Source organism: Lygodium microphyllum, chromosome 28 (genome assembly GCF_053477565.2).
Source record: "Lygodium microphyllum isolate KBCC chromosome 28, Lygodium_microphyllum_v1.1.10, whole genome shotgun sequence".
Taxonomy (NCBI): domain Eukaryota; kingdom Viridiplantae; phylum Streptophyta; class Polypodiopsida; order Schizaeales; family Lygodiaceae; genus Lygodium; species Lygodium microphyllum.
The window spans coordinates 26,196,865-26,222,236 of record NC_141162.1 but is presented as its reverse complement, the minus strand read 5'-3'; positions in this window follow the sequence as shown (position 1 = coordinate 26,222,236).

Below are 25,372 nucleotides of genomic sequence, written 5' to 3'. Positions count from 1 at the left end.
TTACATTGGCTTTAGACCTTATTCACCACACTAGCTAGGAGCTATGAATGTCTGGACTTAGACCTAGACATAGGCCTCCTCAATTAGACATTAGCAATGGAAGTGTGCTCCTTGCCATGCACTTGGGAGGAATATGAGTTCGTGTTCGTCAAGATTCCCAAGGTAGCCGAGGAACTGATCACCAATGAGATCTCTCAAGAGCAAGCTCACATGCAATAGCTGATCATATCCTATGGTAGGAGCAAAGTCTTTGCAACAAGCCAGGAGCTAGAAGAGCTGACAAATCTAGTCGAATTTGACTCTTCCTTTTTGTGAAAATGGTATGCTTTGTGTCTCCAATGGGAACAAGATGGTTGCCAAATTATGACCAACACCAAATAGAGTTGTGCAATCAAAACAAGTGAGTACGACCCTACCTATGTGGCTCCTACCTTTCAGAGTCTTGGCCATCACGTGCAAATGACCTTTAGAGGAATATGTCATGGCCCATCCCTATAGATAGACTCCTAACTGAAGAAGAACTACACCTTGCCAACATGATGACCTCTGTAGACTTCCTAACCGATGTCTTGACCTACATTACACACATAGGCATTAGGCCTCAAAACATGGACACTCATGCCCACTTGGAGTATAACCCAAACTTTTATGATTGGCCCATGACAAAGTAAAGCATAGCAAGCATAGCATAGCAAGCATGTGCTTAATGCCCTTAATCCTTCATCCTCCAATCCTAGGAAGGATTTTCATCATTCTAGAAGGGGAGGGGTACGATGGAAAACAAAACATGACTTGAACTTCAAAACTTCAAACTGAATTTCAAAAGAAAAAAAAGAGAGGATTCAAAAGCAAAAAAGGACGAATAAAGGAAACTTGTACTTGAAGAAAATCTTTTATGGAATTTGTGCTTGGAATGTGTGGATTGCTTGAAGTATAAAAAGTTTCCATTCTTTATTGAAATGTTGCACCATTCCATAAAGTTTGATCTAAAACTTTTTCCTTTTTTGCAAAAAATACTCTCAAAGGAGCTAATTGTAAGCTATTGTGCCATAATAGGAACTCAAGATGGTAGGCTAACTTCCGTTCTCAAAGGAAGATAGCACAATATAGGTACCGATTGGCCACTGAAACACAAGTCTACAACTAGCTAACGTATTGCAACTTTTGCAATTTGGAAGAGCTAGTAAACAAGGAAGGACCGGTGAGGCAAATAGTCAACCAATGTAATCTCTGTAGATACATAGAGAAGGTGGGCCAAAAGATCGCCAAAAGATCGACCACGGTAGATGTACAAATTTCATGAGAACCTTTGACACAAGGAAGAACAGTGGCATGGTAATTGTCAAGAGGAAGGAAGGCTCCCCTAAAAGGATAGAAGTTGTGCTTAGCCTAGAGATAGTGGAGAAGGCCTTGGGGTTGGCCAAGACATAGGGAAAAAGACACAAAACAGACATTTATAGCATGTTGAAGATGCTCAAGACATTTTACCAAACATTGCAATGACATACTTGTCATAGAATTCTAAACCCAATATCACTTCAAAATCATCCATGGGGATTACTAAGAAGTTGAGTTTCTCTTTCCACTTGTCGGTTTCCACTTGGACTGCAAAGACTTGTTTTACTTCCTTGGCTTCTCCTTGTGCAAATGTTACTGTTAATCCTTCTGGGGCCTTTGATAGTTTCAATCCATGTTTTGCTGCACACCCTGGTGTTATGAAGTTGTGTGTTGCTCCTATGTCCACCATGATAGGTTGGTTTCCTTCGCCCACTCGGCCTTTGATGTATAGATGGTGGACTGCCGCTACCCTGGCTGCCATGCATTGGGGTCGGGCACTAACTGACCCTACCCTTGGGTGGTCCATGCTTTCTTCACTCCCATTTGGAATTTCCTGGATACGCAGTGGTTGTGGTTCTTCTCCTCCATATGCACAAGTTGCATTCACCCTTGATCCACTCGATGAAGCTGTATCTTCTATTGGGCATCTGTTTTGGTAGTGTGGACCCCCGCATTTGAAGCATCTGATGCCGATGAAGGGCCTGGGGGTCTCCACCATGATGTATTTGATCCTGCGGGCCCATATGATGTGCTAGGGGTTGGCCTGTAGTGATTGTTTCCCCATCTTCCTGCTGCTCCTCTTGGTACTAATGCGGTTTGTGATACGGCCATGGTGGTTGTGGTGTTTTGGCTCCTTGTATCTATGAATGCCCCTCTAGGAGCATTCGGCCTCTGGTTCCATGAGTTGTTGTTGTTGAAGGTGTTGCTGAAATTGTTGTTGAACCTGTTTTGATTCCCTTGTGCTGTTCTTCTGCCTTCCAGGTCCACCAGTCTTTTGGCCATTCTCATGGCCTCTGCTAAGCTTGTTGGTTCCTGTCTCTCCACATCTCTTCTAGCCCATTCTTGCATCCCAAACAAAAATCCATGTAGTTTAGTGTCTGTATCCATGTTTGGTAGCTGTAGCATGATTTGCCTATAATTGCTGACATACTCTTTCATCTTTCCCTGTGTTTGCTTGAGGTTGCAGTTCTTCCCACGAAAAGATGGTGTGACCCTGCTCTTGCTCCAACAGGTACCAACTGGCAGCGTCCTCCTCCAAGTAAATGGCTACCACCTCTGCGATCCATTTCTTCAGAACCAACCCATCTCTCTCTCCCTTGTATTTGGCTGGTTGGGGCATCTTGAATTTTCCATAGTCGTATTCTGAACTATCACTATCTTCCTCCTCTTTACGGTGGTGTTTCTTCTCTTTCTTCTTGTCTTTCTTTTTGCTGCCTAACTCTACTACTTTCTCCTTCTCTTTCCTTGTATCTTGCGCCCTCCTAGATGTCTCTTCTCTACCCATTCTATCTATCTCCTCTTGCATTTTGTGTCTTTTCTCCTCTTCTTATTGTTGTATCACCCATTCTCTATAGCCCTGCTCCACTTCTAGTTTCTTTCTCCTTTCTTCCTCCTCTTCCTTCATCTGCATGTTCCTCCATATTGACTCCAGCATGCCTAACATACCATCTAATTGTCTTTCTAGTCCGGCCACCTTCTCCTCTTGGGCCACTCTCCATTCTTGCCCCCTACTCTTCTTCCTCTCCTCTAGTGTTGGGAGGGTGACGTTCTCTCTTTCGTCCTCCATGTGGGTGGTGGTGGTGTCAACGTGGGGAAGCCGCGTTTTGCCTGTGGTGATGTGGGTCGTGCCACGGGGAAGCCGCGTCATGTCTTCAGACGGTGGGATGTCAAGGTTGGGGCGTCACGCCGGGGCGACGCGTCAGGGGGCATCGTGACGTGGGGCGACGCGACGGGGGTCGACTCGACGTGGGGTGTCGCGATGTGGGGCGACACGATGTGGGGTGTCGTGCTGTGGGTCGTTACGACTTCGATCTCTTCGGGGCACTGGATCTTTCCTCCTACTTCCGTGAGCACTCCTTCACTCCGAGCAAGAGTTTCTCTGATACCAAGTGTGATAAACCTGCACTCATTACGCACTCAACATGGCACATAAAGGTAACACGATATATGAGCTCAAGGTATACTCTTGTATTATTCAATCCAAAAAGCGGGACAACATAGACACATCCCAGGATTACACCCTCGTGACGCCGCACATAAGACGGTTCACCACTGGGTATAGGGAATCACACGTAGAGTGGAAATAAGGCAGGGCTTTGAGTCACTACTACTCCCTATATAGGTGCAATCGGTAGCAACAGCATGGTATAGCTACAAAGCCCTTACAGGGAGGGTTCTGGAGGTGGCACACGTGTGCCCCTCCCCCCATTGTTGATCACATCAATTTTCTGTCCATCGATCCTAGCTGCAGTCATGTCGTCATCGTCATGCCCTTTTTTTGCTATCATCATCCTTTTCTTTACCTTCGTCGACTGCTAGTTTAGCTCCCTCTCCCTCCGCCAGCTAGCGGTGTCAATAGAGGGGGGACATTTTATGCGACGGGCGAGGGATATTACAAAAAGACTGGATGAAACTAAGGAGGCATACAAGAAGTTCGACATGGAGTTTGCAGATCATGTACAGAAACTCCCAAAACCATTAGAGGAAAATGAATCAGAACTTTAGGAGAAAACCTTGGAGCTAAAAGAAAAGCATTCGGCCTTTAAGGCTAGGAGGGAAGAGGTTGATGGATTATGTGACACTTGTTTGAGATGAACAATCAAATGACATAGCTCACCCTCCAAATATCACAAGAGAAGGCAAAAACATGATTGCATGAGAGGCAACTACAATAATATTTGCAAAAAATAGGGTCAATGGAAGGCTATATATACAAGCATGCTAGAAACGATATCTACTAGTGTAAGCCAGAGGTTGTAACTATGGTGAAAGGAGAAACACAAAGGCTATATGAAACTACAGTGATGAAGCTTTCTAATGAACTATGGGTAGCTTTATTTGGTGAAAGTAAGAATAAGGTCCAAACGGAAGCTTATAATTTCATTATAACTAAGTAACAATAACTATTTAGGAAAAAGAAAGGCTATATGAAATGACATTCATGAAGCTTTCTAATGACCTGCGGGCACTTTACTTGGTGAAAGCTAGCATAAGGTCTAGATGGAAGCTTATAAATTCAGTATAACTAAGCAGCAATAATTATTCCAAGAAGTAACTCTAATTGACCCATAACCTACAAATAGAAGATCCCAAAGAACTCAAAGCTCACCTTGGAGCAATCACTAGTGCCTAAAGGATTTGGAAAAAATCCAACAAGTCAATTTAATGGCCTTAGAACAAACTAAAGAGGATCTGATCCATCATCTAAGGAAGAAAGGATTCGATGATTATGAGCTACATTCAACAAGAGAGTTAGAGGAGCAAATGATAGAAGAGGAAGATTCACAATGGAATAAAGCCTATGCTACCCTGATATAGGCCCTAAAAACTTAGTCATAGAAGGTGCAACCTATCCAACATCACTTAAACTTCTATCACAAGAAGAAGAGGAAAATCCAAGAGAGTCTATGCAAAAGTATCAAGAAAGGGAAGAAGTCAAAGATGTGGTAGTATGTGATTTCAAGGTAGATGAAGGAAATAGGTGCAAGAAACCATTGTCTCCACAAATAGTGAGGATGCTCATTTGAGTAGCCAAAACAATAATAGAAAAGTGGGTTGACTAGTTGAACCTTGATGTCTATAGAAGATCTTGCCACACGAGGGGAGGCAAAAGTAAGTATCTCAAGATGATACCTAGGAAAGCTTGGGCGAGTCAACCAAAATGGAGATATCCCATTTGGGAAAACAACAAAAGGGCATGTAAAGCTTTTTGTTACTCTCCCAAGGATGAAAAGGTAAACCCACACTTTTGCCCTTATCCTCAATGGTGTGGAGCAAGAAGAGATGAGAAGAAAAGGGGTGCACAATTGAATTGTGGAGTTTGTTGCCATTGTGGGGGAGCAATCTCACTACTACAAAGCAAATCACCATGTTCATAGATTGTGTGAGTGCCTAGGTGAGAGCTAACCTAAGTACTTTGTAGGTCAAAACTCTTGAAATGATAGGAGTATGTGTGAGAGTGCACAACGGAAAGAGGAAAGTGAACACAAGAGAAGAAGGAGACAAAGAGAGAACACAAGAGAGAGAAGGACAATCTGATTGCAATGGCTGAAGGTACAAGGTTGTAGCAATCAACCCCAACATGTAGCTCTATGCGTCAGTCTAGTCGCTAGACAATAGTAGGGGAATGAGAGAATCATGAGGACTAGTTGATCACAAAGGATCAATGATGGATAATGGATAATGAAAGTGTGAGGGCAAGCTGCCTATATATAGGTAAAAAAGAGGGAAATCCCTACATGTGGTGAAACCCCTAAAAAATTGCCAAAAGTGCACAAAAAGAAATGCACTAATGTGCCCTCCATCTAAAGTGCCTAAAACACATAAAATGATAGACAAATACATTGTTAGAGCTCTTAATGTCCTTATTTGACTCAGACTAAGGCTTACACACAAGAGATGACCACACAAGACACACATGATTGCTAACACCCCCTCTCAGATCTTGGATGTGGTAGAAGGCCAAAGGAGATGTGAGTCCAAGGGTGGCAAGAAGAGTGCTAATGTTGATGTAGTCCAAAGCCAACCAAGGAGAAAGACCCCTTCTCCATAGAAAATTTTGATCAAATGAAAGGCCACCAAAGGGCAATGGAAATAGAGAAGTCTTAAACAAACACTCGAGAAATATCTAGTCGGGGATGGGTAAGCCAAGCCTCTAACCCAACTATAAGATGATAGCAAGGAACTACCAAAGGTGCCATAAAATGCATAAAAACAATAGGGATCAAGGGCCAAGTGATAAGGGATGGTGCCTTGATAAAGAAGAAAAGGGGTAGCTGCATAAAAGAAGGCCCAAAGTAGAGTAGAAACCCTAAACCAACTCCTCATGATCCGAGAAATCCCCCTTTATCCAGCTTATCAAATGTGGAGAGAGAGGGTAGGATTGGGGATGTACTCATTAGGAGATGCCATCAATGCCTATCGAGGACTAGAAGCCCCTGAAGAATATAATGAGAAAGAGTAATAAGATGGTGGTTGGTTTGAATTATCCTAAACCACACAATCCCCCATAGCATACACGCCAGCCATAGATATCCTTCAATAAAGTATCTACAAGAAAACAAAAAAAGATGCTATCACTAGAATAAAGGTGACAAATAAGAGGTATCCTTGGGATAATTGGGGTCCATCGAGCCATGGTATAGAAGAAGATTGACTAGGGCAAGGTAGATGGGGAGTATCCAAAGTTGAAGAAAACAAACAATGCTAGAAAAAAAGAGGGAATAGTAAATGGAGAGGAAAACATGTCTTCAACTTATAAGCACAGCCAAGGATCCATCAAGGACCAAGAGTGCTAGAAAATGGTGTACTTGCAATAAAGGCAAATCTGCCTTGCTTCTGGCTTGAAAAAGAGGCTGCTTAGCATCGAAAAGGAGTCAACCTAGTCAATAAAGACTAGCCACTTTGAAACACAATAGAGAAAGAATGTTGTCCACCTGTAAATAGGCTGCCCAATAAAGAATAGTGCCGCCTAGTTGGGAAGAGCTGGTGCCCAGCCTTAAAGGCTACTGCCTAGTAGAAAGGAGACTACCCAATAGCAAAATGTAGATTCAAGGGGGCTGCCTTTGTAGAAAATGCAAGTAATGCAAGGCCTATTCCTACAATAAGTGTGCCAGGGATTGTCTGTATAAAAAAATAGGTGATATAGGGGCTTATTTCGATAGACTTAAAAATAGAGTAGATAAGGGATTAGCCTTCAAAAACATAGACCTGAATGCGCAAAAAAAAAGTTTTCCACCCTGGTAGAAGTTGTCTAGGTGCAGATTGAAGCCACCTAGCCTGCTAGAAGCTACACAAGGCAAAAACAATATTTTTTCTTGGTGAACATGGTAGTAAAGGGCTAGAAATAGGCTGTTGTGCTTTGTTTGACTCCAAACACAAGATTTGCAGCACGTGTAGAACGTGCCCAGCCAGTTTTATTGCAAACAACATGCTCCTCTTCAAGATCTCTAGCTCCCAGTCATGGCTCTGATACCATGTGAGAGTGCACAATGGAAAGAGGAAAGTGAACATGGAGAGAAGGAGACAAAGAGAGAACATAGGAGAGAGAAGGACAATGTGACTACAATGGATGAAGGTACAAGGCTGCAACAATTTGCCCCAACACGTAGTTCTACACACCAGTGTGTGTGGGCGTCGAACAGTAGTAGGGGCATTAGAGAACGAGGAGGGTTGGCTAATCACAAAGGATCAATGATGGATAATGGATATAAAAGTGGGAGAGAAGGTAGCCTATATATAGGCAAAAAAGAGAAAAAATCCTAAATGTGGTCAAACCCTTAAAAAATAACCAAAAGGGTAGGTCACCTATATATAGGAAAAAAATAGAAAAAATCCTAAATGTGGTCAAACCCTTAAAAATAGCCAAAAGTATGCAAAAAGAAATGCAACAATGTGCCCTCCATCTAAAGTGTCTAAAAAACACATAAAATGATAGATACATACAATGTCAGAGCTCCTAATGTTCTCATCTGACTCAGAATAAGGCTTAGAGGTAAGAGATGATCACACACGACACACATGACTACTAGCAGTATGTCCATTGGCCCTAATGTTAAGCTCATGGAGCACAAAAAGATGTACAAATATTTGGATACATAGATAGAAGTTAGATTGGTAGCATATTTGATAGAAGATCTACTAGCAGATTCATGTTTTCAGTTAGTGATATAGCAGTTGCTTGGAGCAGCAAAAGCAACCTATAGTTGCTTTATCAAGTATAAAGGATGAGTACAAAGGCACTAATATAGTAGGATGTAAGGTGATATGGTTGCAAAAGTTATTTGTTTATTTGGATGTGCGGGTAAATATGTTCCAATTGTCATTCTTTGTGAAAACATGTGTAGTATACAACTATCTAGGAACTCTTTTTTCATGCCAAGAAAACACACATTGAGATGCATAATCATTTTATAATAGAAAATGTACTTGCAAGTGAGATCATCTCAATGTATTTCAACACACAAGCTTAGATAGTAGATATTTTCACAAAGGCATTGGATGTAAATAAGCTTCAAAGGTTTTAAAGCCTAGTTGGAGTTACAAAGATGTAGTTGAGCTTAAGGAGTGTTGAGATGGCAAGCTCAACACATGTGGACGTTAGTGCTAGATGACCTCACTAGATGTTCCACATGTCTATAGTTAGCATGTTGGTGGTCAAGAATTTAAAGCTAGGAGTTATAGAGATGTAGTTGAGCTTGAGGAGGAGTGTTGAGATGGCTAGATGGTTTTATATGTCTATAGTTAGCATGTTGGTGGTCATTATGATCCTCATATGGCTAACGATGCATTACTTATATTATGGTTAGTTATATCTACCTACAATTGACATAGTTATAGCATCAAGTTAGTTGTGCGATGTTTGACTTAGTAGGTTATTTTTCTTTATGTTATATCTTATATATACTTTTGGTATATTATATATTGTATAGTAGAAGAAAGAAAAACCTTTAGTAAACAATTTGGTCTCCATCTCTATTCATTTTTTTAATGAGGTTCTCATTGTATGTGTTTGGTACAACAGTTTGAGCAAGTCCCTCCACCATGTGATCAATGACATTGAAATACTAGAAAAAGTGCAACATTGCCTATTTTGACAAGCATATTCACTCGATATTCCTATGAGTTAGAGTCATTTTACTTTTAGTTCAAGTTCAAAAAAGAAAAAAGGTAAAGACAACAACTTGATCCCACCATCTACAACTGTGACTATCAAAGGGGTAAGAACATATTGTTGAGTTATTCAATACATGGGATAAGAAACTAGATTTGGTTACCAAGTCCAAACCCATAAAAAAAAACAAAACAAAGCAATAACTAGTTATCAATGGAGATTGAGGAGATCAATCAAGAACAACATTAATCAAGTCTCAAGCCTTGAAGGCCACAAACCTAATTAGATAACTCAAATCTAATGTGAAGAAGGAACCATGGATGGTTGTGTATCCCACTACAATGGGTGCACAAGGTCCTACTCAAGACATAGGGATATTGTAGATCATTGATTCCCAAACGTGTCCAATCCCTCAACCCACCAATTCTTAGGAGCTAAAGAAGAAACTTATTCTCTAAGAACAACCAAACAATTCATTTGTAAAGACTAGAATTTCAAAATCCACTACAATGCCTCAAAAGCCCATGTGCAAAAATCTTGAAGTGGTATATAAATGAAAGGAATTGCCAATCATGCATCATGAGCAATAATAACCCGAGTTTATTGCTAAAAACATGCAACCTTTGTTGAAGGACTAATTAAATGACACTATTAAATCCACAACCCCAAATTCATTGCAATAGCAACCCCCAATTACTAGTCATATTGCTCCATTAAAAGATAGGGAGTCACCCACACCCAAGGACAATAGTGCACAAAAGTCCATGGGCCCACAACAAAAGCAATAGCAAATTGCTACCACACTAATGACTAAAGTGATACCACAACCAAAAGAGGATAAAGTACCCAAGATGAATCAAAGCCTTGATAAACATTTGGAGGCAAAGGACAAAAGCCACCATGTGCTGTGTGTGTCCAAGCCACATCCATAACTAGCATTAGACCTAGTCACACTTGATGAGATCGATCTATAAGATGGTAGAAGAACTAGTAGAGGACATAGAGCTTAAAATGGTAGAATTCTTTGCGCCTAGGTTAATACAACCATTGAAACTCTAGTAGGAGCTTATAAAAATACATGGCATAGCAAGAAAAATTTGAGCGATAGAATAGAGAGCACAAAAAAATAAGAGAATACATAACAAATTAGAGAACAACAAAAATTACACAATGTAGTAAGTAAAATCTAAGCAATGGAATAGAAAGTACAAAGAAAATTAAACAAGAACAAATCTAGACTTATGAAATGTGAAGAGCTTAAGGCTAGCCAAAGCAACTTTGATTGGGTAAAAGATAGATGATCATGGCTTTGAGAGTCTACTTTTTATAGCTTGCAAAGGCAGTTAGGCCGGCTTGGTTGACCCACCATATTGTGAACTTTTGCTACTTGGCTATGGACTATTCCTTATATTGTCAAGTCAAGGGTGTTGCCCCCAAACCCCCACCAAGGGGGCTCCTAGCCCCATTGGGACCTCCCACCTCAGAAGCCCCTAGGACCCGAAATAGGGGTCCTTGATAACTTCTACACCTCACAACTCAATATAAAATGCCTCAAGTTTCTAGCACCTTGATTACTATATATAATCTAAAGGCTAGATCCATAAAGGTCTCTTTTTGCCATCCGGTCACATAGACCTCATTTGACATATAGGATTGGGCTGACACATGACTTCTCCTCATAATGGGGCTCGTATAATTTGAGCACCATGGATAATTGGTGGTAGATTTTAAGGGTAGGGCATTGAGTATATCTAACAGAGCTTACAGAATGATTGACATGAACATTTTTGATGATGATGTGATCGAGGTCATGTCCCATTAGCACACCACATGGGAGAACTATGTGAATTTTTGAAGACTCTAAAAGTGAAGAATATAGAATCTATTTGATTTATTACCTCTTATAGGCTTGTGATGAAAATTAAGAATGAGCATGAAATTAAGGAAATGTAGTAAAAAATGAATTTACCAAAGTGTCTTATGAGAGAATGGTACAAACATAGAGTCAAAACTTCCTATGTTGACAATTGCCTTATGTCAAATTTCAAATAGCAACACATGGTCAAGGCACTCTATAGTATGGACCCCAAATATTGTGTGGCCACTTCTTTAAGTTCTATTATCCTTGCTAGGAATCTGCAATTTACACTAGAGATTCAACATCATTTACTACTAGATAAAGTCCTACACAAAGAAAAACTTCATGTTGCTCGTCAATTTGGTGCACCTAACTTATTAACTCACACCATTTCCTATCTTTGCACCTTATCATGTCAACCCTTGAATCTAGTTCCCTTAGTAAAACATCAAAGAATCCCAATTTCTACAATAGTGGATGCATAAAGCCTAAGCATAGCAATAACTTGTGTGTGGTTCATTATACATAAATGATCTTCAATTGCAAGAAAAAATTTGTATACTTCAAGAATAGAAACTTAAGCTATCAACTATGCCAACACTTACAATACTAATAAGTATTGAAAATCTTCTCAAGTGGGGGGACGCAAGTAGTATAATACATGGTAAAGATAAAGATGTAGAGGTATTGTTGTTGGATTCTCTTGATTTTTCATATAATGGCCTTGTACCGCACATCTATTAAGAAGAAAAATTCCTTTTTCATGTAAATGGAAAGGAGTGGACCATCATAGAACTTGCCAAAGACACCAAGAAAAAGGATAATATTGTCTTTACTATGGAGAAAGACCATCAACTCAAATTGGACCTAAAAGTTTGGTGCTTTGGAGACTTGAGATTGAGAGTCATGATGTTGAGAGTGGAAAAAGACTGAATTTTTGACTGATTTTTGTTGTTTTTGAGGTCTGAATGATTGATTTTTGGTGGATTTAGAGTGATGTATGATTGTTAATGGAAGTATTTGAGAGTGTTTTGGATGATATTGATTATGTTTTGGAAGTTCATGATGATTTTGAGTGGAGATATGAGGTTCTGTGATGTTCTGATTGGTTCTGTATACCTTCTGTATAGCTTCTGTTTTGTTCTGATTGTCTTCTGTATGAAGCATGGATTGATGATTGATGAAGATTGAGATCTTGTGAAAGCTTATTGAGTATTTTTTTAGAGTTTGGAATGGTTTGAGTATGAGTTATGAGGTTTTGATGACCTTCTATAACCTTCTATAGGTCTTTTGTAGAGCCTCTGTCTTTGCTCTGTCTCTGTACTGTAACTGTACTGTAGCTGTTCTGGTGCTGTACTGTGACTGTTCTGTAGAATGTATGTGTGACTTTGGGAAAGTTTTCTAACCTTTGGAAAGGATGAATCTAAGTTCAAAAGAGCCAAAATAGGTGGAAGAAATAGCTAATGAAGACTGAAGAGAAGACTAAGTGACAGTGACAGTAGTGAGCTGTGAAAAGACACTGTAGTGGCTCTGGTGACTCTTCATATCAGACATACCTCTTGGGAGGTGCATCCACGACCTAAGAAGGATTATTGAGGGTTATTATGAGAGCATTTTAGTGAGGATATGATGTACTATTGATGGAGAGAGAGAGAGAGAGTCAGAGATAGTCAAATCTATGAAAACAGTATAACTGTATATGAGAGATTGAGAGAGAGAACTATGAAGACATTGAAGATGAATAATATGTGATTGATTTCCATTCAAAGATGGTGTATTCCCTTGTGTTCTTTGTTCTATTGATGGATTTTGTGAAGATGTTGGAGAATGTGGTTGATTCTATCAAATCCGTGGGAGAAATCTATTATGATGCTGTGTGAAGAATTGTTGTTTTCTTTGTTTTGATGATCAGAAGAATGAAATAAAAGCTTTTTAATGTTACAAGATAGATTTTCTTGCAAGATAATTCCTTTTTCCTTGGTATTCCTCTTGGGGCTCCATGTTTTTGGTGCGCAGCCGGGGAAACCTTGCCATCAACAAGCATTAGAAGAGGCTGAAAATGAAGGAAATGGCATTGCTAAGAAGAGAAGAATTCAATGGATGTTTGTAAAGTTCCTTCTTCCACTGAAGAGTTGGAATTTCTCATAATCAAAGCCACTTTCCACAAGAAGATCATCCCACAATGGCAGAAACATATCACCATCATGATGCATGCTCTATGTGGTGGGCTATTTCCTCTTCCTGTTGAAGCAGCAGAAACTTGCATCTTGGTGGCAAACTGTTTGGGAACAAACTGAAGAGCAGAAATAGAGAGAATGACCATCCATGGAAGATTTAACATTCATTGAGAAGTTTCCAGACATCATCAAATGGGAGATTGCGAAGAAGCTTCAGGAGTCTTGGTCTGTAGAGGTTCATGAAGACAAGAAGGAAAAAAGTTGGAATTTGTTCGTTGATGCTCAACAGCAAGATACATGGGATGCTTGGTGCACTGATAATCTTTTGTTTGTTAAATTAGCAACCCATTGGAAGTTGGTAGACAGAGTGTTTTTCACAACATACACTATTGAAACCCTCAGAAGCTGGCATTATTATAATGACACAACAACGATCCTAAGAAGAATGAGTTTTGATACTTTTAGAACAGAATATCTTCCCCTCTGTAGCGGTTTGAAAGTTGTATTCAGAGATGTTGAAAAGAAGGAAGTAAAGGAGATGTTGGCCAGAGAATCTATCAGAGACTAAAGCCCTCTCGGATACTATCCTGTTGAGTCCAGACCAACTGGTTGAAGCCAACCCCCTGATGAATGACGCAATAAAGAGGCAAGCGTTAGAACAAGTCCAGAGGTACGTGAGAAGAGAGAAGGCAAAAATCAAAGCTGAGAATGAGCTCGCATCAGGAGCTTCCTTTGATGCCCTAAAAGCACTCTTTACGGAAGTCCCCATGGCGACTCAAGGTCCCCTTCCTAGTCAGATTCGTCCTAGAAATATTGATGATAGGCTAGCAAATGTAGTCCCATTGCCAGTTTTTAAGGGAGAGTACAATGAAGACCCCGATCTTCATGTAGCAGAGTTTATGGTAGCATGTGTGGCTAACAATGCCAGAACCCCTGAGCATTGGTTAGCAATATTCCCAGCCACTTTCAAGGGCGCGGCGTTGCAGTGGTATGAGAGACAAGCAGCAGTAACTTTTGGCATATGGGACGACCTAAAATTGGCCTTCCTCACTAAATTTAGGCGTGAAGGTTTTGAAGAGCGGATGCGAGAGGAGTTCATGAACCTAAGTCAGTCCTTTGGAGAAAGAGTAGAAGCTTATGTCTCACGAATGGAATCCATCCTGAAGAGATGGACTAACCATCATTTGGATGAAGGTATCCAGAAAGGAGTGTTTCTCAGGGGCCTACAACCAGAAGTTTGCAAGTTTGTGGAATCGAGAAGACCAGTCAATCTGTAAGCTGTAGTGGAAGGTGCAAGATTGTATGATGAAGTTGAAGCAAGGCTGTCAATGACTCCAGGAAGAGGAGTCTTACCTCCTCCTATGCCTGGAATGGTATACCCATCAAATGCGGTCCCAGGGACAGTTCCCTACCCCTATCCCCAGATGCAAACAATGCCACAGTATAGTGCACCTAATCCAGTGTGGTCACCGCAGACGACAGTGCCTCAGATGATGGTTTAACCACAACAACAGTGGCCTCAAACAGTTCCTCCAATGGCGACTCAACAACAATGGAATCCTACCAACTGGAATCAACAACCCCAAGTCTCAACTGGAGCTCTGAATCAGAGCCAGAACCGAGGACCTTCTGGATCTACCCAAACAGTTTATGGAGTAATTACAGAAGCTTCCCAAAGCCCTACCACAAGCACTTCAGGAGGTGAAAATCTGAAGGACTACTTATCCAACTCAGTTGCAAGTATCAAGAAAGAGCTTCTGGATGTGATTACAGAGCAGTTACAGACGTTGAAGGTGAATATCACCAATATATCCACTCCTGTAGGAGCCAAAAGAGATGTGATGCGCTCTAATACCTGGTGTGGAAAGTGTCATCAAGCGGGACATTTAGCCATTAAATGTACCCGAAAACCAACCATTCCTGGAGCCTTCTGTTCTTATTATTTGCGGAAGAACCATATAGAGGATATCTGCTCTTTGAAAGAGATGCATGAACGAAGACAGAAGGATGAAAATGCAAGATTCAACTTGCTAGAATCCAAAATGACAACACAGGATATTGGACCCAAGCCTAGAGAGTTTGGTCCTAATTTCGGTCCAAGGAGGTTTCCCTCTCAAAATTACAGAGGACGACAGTCTGGCGGTGGTCAGAGATCGGAGGTGGAATGTTATAGGTGTGGAGAAAAGGGACATATCTCCCCAAATTGCCCAAATCCTAGACGATCAGTGGATTACAAGCCCTTATGCAGTCGATGCAAAGGAGAAGGCCACACTGCAAAGGACTGTCCCAGTCCAGCCCTGTAAAGGCCAATGTCACTGATAGCCAACAGAAGGTACAAGAATGTGCTTCCAATTTGGTCGAGTTGGAAGTTTCCGCTGTGACGCGCACCAAGAAGAAGGAACCAGTGGTTCAGAATGAAAATGACTCTCCTGCCAAGACTGTGAAGTTCAACCTACCTATAGAGGGACAGAGCAGTACAGAACAGTACAGTACAGTACAGAGCACTACAATGCCACAGAAGGCTACAGAGACAGTCCTAGAGACAGGACCAGAGCCCAAGAGATAGATGATACAGAAGCACTTCCAGAAATAGAAGAAGTGCCGATGCAGCAATTGTTAGCAGAAAAAGGAAAGATGAAAATGGGTGTAGCCCCATTACCCAGCTAACTGGAGAAGCCTGTGGATCCTATTAAAGATTATGACTTGGTCAAAGACCTAGATACTTTTAAACCAAACTTAACATTCCGGCAGTTGCTGATGCTGTCTCCCAACTGCCGAAAGAGATTCAAAAGCATCTTGACACGAAGGCGTGGACTAAGGATCGCTCCTTCAACAATGACCAAGACCAATAATGCCTCGGAGCCTGTAAAGGAAGTAGATGTGGCTAATGCCTTTTTAGATCCTGGAACCCCAAAGATTAGTATATGGATAGAAGAATGCTTCATTTCAGATGCATTGATTGATGGAGGCTCATCAGTAAACATAATGACGGATGTCACCATGAAGGACTTAGGGTTGCAAGGAATTCAACCTACACAGTGGCTTATCAGATTGGTAGACCAAAGTAGAGTCAAACCGTTGGGCATCCTCCCATATGTAAAAATAATCCTTGCAGGAAGAGACTATTGTCTGACATATTTGGTGGTCAAACTAAATTCTTATGGGACCTCATACCCTCTGCTATTGGGAAGACCTTGGCTTTTTGAAGCAAGAGCCAGGATGGACTGGTTCAAAGGAATCCTAACCCTAGGCAGAGGACCCAATAAAGCGGTGTTAAAGCTGTATGGATCGCAAAAAGGCAATGGATCCACATCCATTGAAGTCTTAACTGACTCCTCAAATGAGGTAACAGATGGTACATCAGGAGATGAAGAGGCTGTTAAGCAAATCTTTCCTAAGAAAATAGAGGCACAGTCCCTAACAGTGGGCACTGTAAGCCAACTGCCAAGGGAAGTAAAATCCTTGACCATGGGTGAATATCTCCTACCTCAATTAGAATTAACTTCTAAAATCACCTTTGATAGTGAAATAGAAGCATGGATGTACTGTTCTCCATGTTACATGACAGTCGCAGAGATAGAGCAGAGTCAGTACAGAGACAGTACAGTTACAGATCAGAGACAGTTTAGAGGCAGAGCAGATACAGAGCGTCTACAGAACAAAGACAAAGTGGATACAGAGACAGTAACAGATACAGAGCCAGAACCAGAACTAGAAGTAGAGTCAAAACTGGTGACAGAAGCAAAAGTAGATGCAGAGGCAGACGATCTGTTCTTCTCCTACAGAGCCTCTACAGAGGCCGAGGCAGAGCCTCCAGAAGATGAGAATGAAACTGATGAGGATGAAAATGAAGTAGGCTATGGAAGTGTAGATGAAGAATTTCCTTTGATAGAGGATGATCTGGTTGATGTCCCTATAGAGACCTCAGAGGCCGAATATCTCAGGGTACTGGATGGAATGACCATGGTTCCGTTTGGGTTGGTCAATGGACCCCAAAGTATGGAGAATCTGTATAAGCAATGGATTAAAGGCGTAAAAATTAAGTTCACCAATGGCTCCTGTCGCCCTAACTATTCAGTCCAAAGAGAAGATGATGATGATGCTCCCTGCCAACAGAAGCCCAAGCCCTCAAAGTCACAGCCTCTAGCAGGTCGGTGCTATGTGACATTCCTGGACGCATCCTCTGAAGATGAAGCCTTGAGTCCTGAAGAGGTCACTACTCAAACAAAAGAAAATAAGGCTCTGATACCCTTTCAGCAATTTAAACAGACGAATGAGTCATCTATTCAGAAGGAGGACACGGGTTCTAGTGGGACATCAGACGAGGATACGACTCTCTTGAAGGAGTCATACCTCTACCTAGAAGCAATCTGTGGGACATTTATCCGCGAAGTGGAAGGTGAAAGACAAGTAACATTCTTGGATGCTGAGGGTACTGAACGTCACCTGAAAGTGGGTCTCAATCTTCCAGAAGAAGAACTGGTGGTCCTTCGAGACCTACTCAGGGAGAACTTAGATGTGTTCGCTTGGTCCTACAAAGACCTAAAGGGGATTGATCCTACAGTATGTCAACATCACATTGATCTAGAGCCCGATGCCAAACCTGTAAGGCAAAGATAAAGACGGATGAATCCTAATTACTCTGCTCTTGTGAAGGCTGAATTATTAAAACTCCTTGAAGCAAAGTTCATCTATCCCGTGGCTAACAGTGAATGGGTTTCGCCCATTGTGATAGTACCCAAGAAGAACGGGAAACTTTGAATATGTGTTGACTTTCGAAAGCTCAATTCGAAGACGAAGAAGGATCATTTCCCCATCCCTTTTACAGACCAACTGTTGGACACAGTGGCAGGCCATGAGCTGTATTCCCTCTTGGATGGATTCAGCGGATATAACCAAGTCCAAATCGCAAAAGAGGACCAATCTAAAACAATCTTCACGGAATGGGGGACGTATGCCTACACAGTGATGCCATTCGGGCGCTATAATGCTCTTGCCACCTTCCAACGAGTAATGATGGTAGCCTTCCAGAACCATCTGCATGATTTCATTGAGGTGTATCTTGATGGCTTCTGTGTCTATAGTTTGATCCGTGAGCACTGGGGACACCTAGAGCAATGTTTTGATAGATGCCGAGAGTATGGGATTTCTCTCAACCTCGACAAATGTGTCTTTGGTGTCTCCTCAGGAGTTCTTTTGGGCCATATTGTCTTTGCACAAGGAATTGCAACAGACCTGGCAAAGATTGAAAAGATTGCTGCCTTAACAGCACCGACAAACCTCAAACAATTGAGAGGATTTCTTGGCCATGTGGGCTATTACAGAAGATTTATTTTACATTTTGCAACTAAGGCAGCCCCTCTGCACAAGCTCCCAAGGAAAGAAGCTAATTTCCTTTGGACGGATGACTGTGAAGAAGCCTTTAATACCATAAAACAATGCCTGATCCAGGCACCTATTTTACAGCCTCCTGATTGGACGAAGGAGTTCCATGTGCACACAGATGCATCAGTTGAAGGGCTAGGTGCTGTCCTATGTCAAAAGGGCCCCTCCAATTTAGATCAACCGATATATTATGCAAGCCGAAAGGTCACTGATAGGGAACGGAACCGATGCATCAGTTGAAGGGCTAGGTGCTATCCTATGTCGCCCCTCCAATTTAGATCAACCGATATATTATGCAAGCCGAAAGGTCACTGATAGGGAACGGAACTACACAGTGATAGAGCTTAAGTGCTTGGCAATGGTGTTTGCACTGGAGAAGTTTCGACACTATCTATTGTCCACACATTTCAAGTTCTTTGTGGATCAGGAGGCCCTGTCCTTCCTGATGAACAAAGCAGACATGAAAGGACAAATGATGAGATGGCTCCTTCTATTCCAGGAGTTCGACTTTGAGGTAATTACCAAACCTAGTCATTCCCATGTTCTGGCTGATCATCTGTCGCATATCCCACAAACTACAGATGAGGAGCAGGATGATCCAGACCTCCCTGATGTTTCCCTATTCCTGGTAGAAACTGTAACCCCCTAGTATGCAGACATTGCTAATCTGCTGGCAACCCAACAGTACCCTCCTGGCATTTCTAGTCGGGAAAGGAAGAAGCTTATATTAGAATCAGCCCCTTACACCCTGTTAGGTGGTGCACTATACAAGAAAGGCAAAGATGAAGTGCTCAGAAGATGTGTTGTAGGAGATGGGATTGGGATTGTTTTGAAGGCTTGCCATGATGAGCCATATGGAGGCCACTTTGCAGGAGAAGCTACAGCCAGGAAGGCTCTACTAGCAGGATACTGTGGCTGACCCTCCACAAGGATGCATATGATTACTGTAAAAGATGTGATGCTTGTCAGCGAATGGGGAAACCCACCAAAACAAGTGCCATGCCATTGCAACCTATCCTTCCTTTGAAGCCGTTCGAGAAGTGGGGCATCGACTTCGTCGGCCCAATCAATCCTCCCACCAGAAGAAAATAGAACAGATACATCCTAGTATTTACAGATTATGTTACTAAGTGGTGTGAAGCCAAAGCTCTAAAGCGGGACGATGGTAACAGCGTGGCCCTGTTCATGTACGAGAATATCATCACCCGTTTTGGCAGTCCCCTAGAGCTGGTAAGTGATAGAGGCACTCATTTCATTAATAAATTCATAAAAGAGTTGACAGAGCTGTATAAGATCCGCCATCGCAAGTCCACTCCTTATTACCCCAGAGCCAACGGCCAAGTCGAAGTCACCAATCGCATCCCCTACTCAATTCTGACAAGGACGATTGCCGCACATTGTCGTGATTGGGATGATCGACTTACAGAGGCCCTTTGGGCGTACAGAACCTTCCATAAAACAGCAACAGGACAGACCCCTTTTCAGCTAGTGTATGGTATAAAAGATGTTTTCCCTGTTGAACTGGAATTGCCCTCTTTGCGAGTGGCTATCAAAGAGCGTTTGAGGGACGATGATTCACTACAACGCCGTCTCCTGCACTTGGAATGTTTGGACGAAACTCGCATGATGGCTCTACAATGCATGGAAGCCACGCAAGCTCGACGTAAGGCTTACCATGACAGCTTCATCAAGTACAAGGAGTTCAAAGAAGGTGATTTGGTCCTAGTCTATGATTCACGATTTGGCAAGTTTCCTGGCAAGCTTCAACAGCGGTGGATGGGCCCATATAAGGTACTTGCTGTCAACCCTAATGACTCTATTCAGGTGTAGACCGTTGATGCCTCTGACGATCCCTTCCTAATTAATGGCTATCGCCTGAAGAAGTACTTCCCTCCTTGGGGATCTTGATAATCACGGTCACCTGATCCTTTCCCCCATTGGCGTGGCATTGTAACTCTTATGATGCTACTTCTGATAGCCGTTCTTCAGCCACTCCTGATGAGGTGAGTGTAACCCTCTGTCCCCTCAGCCCCACCTCCCACCCCTGATCTCTTATCACAACAGAGCATGAGACAGAGGGTGGGCTGAGTGTGACTGGAGTTTCTTCAATCAATTACCGAGAGGTGAGGATTGAGGGACGTTACGACCTTTGGAGTCAGGTATGTTCATGTTTCCCTATGCACCCATGGGCTGGGTTTCTGCCATCAACACAGGATACATCATTCTGCTTTATACACTGCACTATAAGGCTCCCTGGCCTTTCTCCTTTGCACCTATGCCAGACGGGTTGGACGCATTGATGCATCATCAATTGTGCACCCTGGCATACTCTCTCTGCACCATTCCTTTGTCGCTTCCTAAACCGGGTGTGAGATATAGGTTTTCATCCTGATTTCCTCGAGTGATATTAGTCATGGGGCGAGTGATTACTCTTTCATTCCATATGAGTGATTGTGAGTTGAGTGTAATATCCCTGGCCATCAACGAATTTCATGCGCTTCCTTGAACCAGCTACCTCCCTGGGTGCTGCCTCGTGGTCCCTGCCATGAAGGATGTGTGCTGTGAAGATACCTTGGTACCTCCTGTAGCCGACAACGACAGTGGACGTGCCATCGACAGTCAACCTTGATTCTCGACAACATGGGCCAAGTTTTTCTAACCCTACACCTTCTGTTGTCAGTGACGATCATGTTTTAAGTGTGGGGACGTTAGCGGTTGGTTTGTTGTGTTGTACTAGGTCCTTGTTGCTCAGTCAACCCTATCCGTTAAGGTTTTAAGTGTGGGGACGCGTCCCTGCGTGTCTACATTGCATACCCCTCTGCATTTGCCTTAACCTGATAATGCGTCTATGCCTGCCCTGCTTTTACCTTGATGGGGTCCCTTTTCCACTCACCTCATCTCGATCGAAACTGTGTTTTGACGTGATAGGGTTGTTGGGCACGTTCTTTTGCACCTTTTTCCTTCTTTTCACCCTGCATTCTGGTGAGCGGATTTCCCGAATTTAATCCCCGTATGTGTTTTCGGGCCTGTTTTTTGCATTTTTCCCATGTGAACGCCCTCATTTTCCTCCGGACACCCGGCCTTACTTTTCCATCATTTTCCCCTCCTCTCTCGGGCCCATTTTTCCTTTTTACGGATTTTTGTTTCAACGAACGGTTTATGAGTTATTAATTTTTCTTTGTCTTTTCGTGTTCTCGCGTGCCTTGCCTTGCGCGTGAACGTGTGCGTTTTCGTTTTCTCGTGACTCGAGACGCCCCCGTTGCGTCCGCGACTTGGGTATCGACGTCCCCGCCCCGTCAGGTCCCACCACTGCAAATTATTTTTTAATCCCGCCCCGCGCATGCGCGCGGGACGGGGGCGTGCCATCTTTCCCTCTCTTTTCTTTTTCTCTTTATTTATTCATTTATTTATTAATTTATTTTTTTATTTTTAATTATTTTTTAATTCCCCCCATAACGGTCACCTCCCCTCGCATCCCAACCACCCCCTCTCTTTCTTCCTCTTCTTCTTCTTTCTACTTTCTCTCTCCTACCCCTCTTTCTCTCTCCCCGACCCCTCCCTCTCTCTCCCCTCTCCCCCTGCTTCTTCTTCTTCCCCATCTTCCTCTTCTCTCCTCCTCTCCTCCTCCTGCAATCCTTCTTCTCTCCCTTCCCCTCTCCTCCCCTCCTCCTCCTTCTCTTCCCTTCCTCCTCTCCTTCCTTCCTCTGCTCGTGGACCTGCCCGCCCCGCTCGGGTCCTCCTTGGCCGCTGCCTCCTGACTGCATCGCCCGCCCCGCTGCCTCCCAACCACCTCGCCCGGCCGCCCTTCATCCGCCTTCACTCCCCATCCCTCCCCTCCTTGGCGACTTCGCCCTCCCTCCCCTCCTCGGCCCCCCCCCCCCAGCGATCGCTCTCCGCCTTCACCTCCCATTCCTCCCCTCCTCGCCGCCCTCCGCCTTCACTCCCCATCCCTCCCCTCCTCGCCCCCACCCCCCCCGCGGCCGCCTTCACCACGCCCTCCCTTCCCTTCCAGCGGCCGCTCCCTCCTTGGCCCCTTTCAGCGGGCCGCCCGCCGCCACGCCGTCTCCCGCCGCCCTCCCTCCTTGCCACCGCCAGGTCCCCCTCGCCGCCGGCCAGGTCTTCCGTGTGCCTTCGTCCGCCACCGGCACTCGCGCCGCCCCACCCCTCGACCTCCTCTCCGTCTGACGCCCTCCTCGGCCTCTCTCACCGGCCGCGCCACCACCCTCGCCACTCCGTTCCTCCTCCTCCTCTCCCTCCCCCCTTCCTCCTCCTCCTCCTCCTCCTCCTCCTTCCCACTAACTTCAGGTTAGTTAGATTAACCTTATTTCACTTAATTAACCTTAATTAATCACACTAATCTTAATTAGCTTACACTAACCTTGATTAGGTTAAACTAACCCTCATTTAGTTAGGCTAACCCTAACTAGGTTACCCTAACCCTAGGTTCCTTAACCCTACCTAGGTTAAACTAACCTTAGTTAGGTTAGTTAACCCCCCTGGTTAGTTTAACTCAACTATAGTTAGTTTACTAACCCCCTAGTTAGTTTAACCCAACTGTAGTTAGTTTAACCCCACCCCCTAATCACCTAACCCCCCCTAAGTTACACTAACCCTAGCATAGTTACACTAACCTAAGTTGAGTTATCTAACCCTAGACTAGTTGACCTAACCCTAGTTAGTTAGGTTACCCCTACCCTAGTTAGACTAACCATACTTAGGTCAACTAACCCTAGTTCAGTTAACCTAACCCTAGCCTAGTTACCCTAACCCCCCCTTAGGTTAGTCTCCACTGACTTGCCTTAACTTACTTATCTAACTTTGCCTAACCCAGACTAACCTAGTTCCATTTGACTAACCTGACCTACCTTAGCTTGATTACCTTTTTCCATTCATTTTTCCCTTTAAAATATTTTTCTACATGGTATCCCTATTTCAAACAATTTATTAAAAAAAAAAACAAGACCAATACACAAAACTTCACCATACAAATCCCCATCTTATTTTCATACCCTAAATTGTGGATATTTCCTAATTGGCTGAAATTTTCTTTTTACTTCATCCCCTATTCATCTTTAATTATTCTTCCTTTTGAAAAAAAAACAATAAATACACAACCACATACAATTTATTAAAAAACAAATCCAGCAAAACACACATCACTTCAATAACCACACATATTAACATAACTTCACCAAACCACATTTTAACACCATCCCAAACACAAATAAAATTCCAAACAAATAAAATATAACATTAAGTTAAAAAAACATAATAAATCCTAATACAATAAAAACAATATAATCATAAAAATCGACACATCCACAAAGGTGTTGTCTTTGTTGTTTAGTTAGTGGTCTTTACTTTTCTTTTACTGGATTCATTCCTTTTGGGGGACTCTTCCGTGCGCCTTCAGGCCCTTGCATACACACCCCTTCCATGTATTTATTTTATGTGCTTTATTTATTTTCATTTCCCCCTAATCACAAATTCCTTGTTAAAATGAACTCTTTATTCACCCACATTTTCCATGCGCATTCGCATTAAACACACAATTTCATAATAATCAAAATCAACCAGCCGTTCACTTTGCAAGCGCTACGTGTGCTTAAGAGGCACTTTAATTTGTAATTAAAAATGAACCAGCCGTCACAAGAGCATGCGCTGGCAAAAAAGCGCTCCACATCACTCTTAATTTTTAATTAAGGAATTTGCATTTAGAGACCCAGTCTGGGCATCGAAGTTCGGGTTGCGCTACAGCATCGTTTCAACTTAATAATTTGTAATTAAAATTTTAAGAAGAAATTGCCATTTTCTTATTAAGGTTTATCACTTAATAAAATGTCACCCATTGTTAATAATTTATTCCAATAAACCTTTCATTAAACTAATTCCCCTCACTACACTTCTTTTTCTCCTTTTTAATAAACTCGCTTCGTGGGATGGGCGCGTCCAAGTCTTTAGTTGCCACTAATGGTCACGGTTATGGTCCAGTCTTGATGTTCGTTTTTTACAGTAGTCTGATTTATCCATGTGTTACGATTATGGGTACGATGTGTAGTTTTTTTTCTTTATTGCCTGATACGGGGATTTGGGTGCTTGCATGTTGCATCACATGAAGCTTTCGGTCGCATATGTGTAGAGGTCATGCCAAAATTTTTCTAGGCTGTGTATTGTCTGGGGTGGTACTTGGGTTAGTTACGTCTGTATTTGTATGAGTGTCCTTGTTTTGGATTGATTCCTTTTTTATCGCCTTTTGGTTGTTTTGTAGGCATTCTTTGTGACTGTCTATGTTGTGGTGTGTGTGTTTACCATCTGAATGGCGCCTCATGCTCCTCCCCCTATCCAGTATGTCCCACTAGTCAGTAGGGATTACTCTTCCGTACTCACTTTTGAGCCTCTCACAAAGGCAGGACTCGCAACTTTCGTGGCTGCCTCCTTTCCATTGCTTCTAGAGGATCCATCAATGTGTGATGAGTTTCTGGCCTCCTACTGCAAGAAGTCGGGACTGGTCCAGGGTACTTCCATGACTTTGACACCTTGAGGCCTCGGGAAGGCTCTATCTCTTCCCTCCAAAGGTGAACCCTTTGTTACAACTTGCCAGCTTTTCTCTAACGAAGAGATTTTAAAGCTGTTACAAAAACAGACCATGGAAATTCTGGATGTTAAGAAGGTGATCAACTCTTCAGGAGTTTCCTTTTCCATGATCACTGATCCTGTGTGGAAGTTGATTTGTCAGTTTCTCCAAGACATGCTTATGCCTGCAAAAACGCCATCCCATTACTT